The sequence below is a fragment of the Coregonus clupeaformis genome, chromosome 25 (genome assembly GCF_020615455.1).
Source record: "Coregonus clupeaformis isolate EN_2021a chromosome 25, ASM2061545v1, whole genome shotgun sequence".
In the NCBI taxonomy this organism is placed as follows: Eukaryota; Metazoa; Chordata; class Actinopteri; order Salmoniformes; family Salmonidae; genus Coregonus; species Coregonus clupeaformis.
In genome coordinates this window covers 5,046,253-5,046,895 of record NC_059216.1, presented here as the reverse complement: position 1 = coordinate 5,046,895, position 643 = coordinate 5,046,253, and positions in this window count along the sequence as shown.

Genomic DNA, 643 nt, shown 5'->3' with positions numbered 1-643 from the left:
TATCAACTAATTTACCGCATGGTATCACCATGGAATGCCAAAACTCCATCCCACTAAAACAGGCTGAAACTTACATTTTAGTCATTTAGCAGACGCTCTTATCCAGAGCGACTTACATGAGCAATTAGGGTTAAGTGCCTTGCTCAAGGGCACATCGACATATTTTTCACCTAGTCGGCTAAGGGGATTAGAATCAGTGACCTTTCGGTTACTGGCACAACGCTCTTAACCATTAAGCTACCTGCCGCCTCAGGTGGTCTTTTCAAACAGCTTACACTAAAAGGGCATTGTCATCATTTTCACAATTTCACAGTATTATTCCCACCTCATAATGTGAAAATATATCTAAAACACAGGAAAATGTAGTTTTTGATTGCACTGGGCCTATAAGGGCAGATGAATGCATGCAAGGGACTTACCTTATTAGTGGTTCTGAATGGGCGTCTGTCTGTAGATAGACAACCAATCAGCTAGAGAAAGATGAATCTTATAGGAACAGCAGATTCAGTGTAAACACATCAAATCAAATTTAACACATTTTATTTGATTTCCAGAGCTATGGTTAATGGTAATGAATGGGAACTGAACTGAACTGAAACATAAGGTCAAATTCCAATGCTATAAAGAGGACAAAACAAAGATA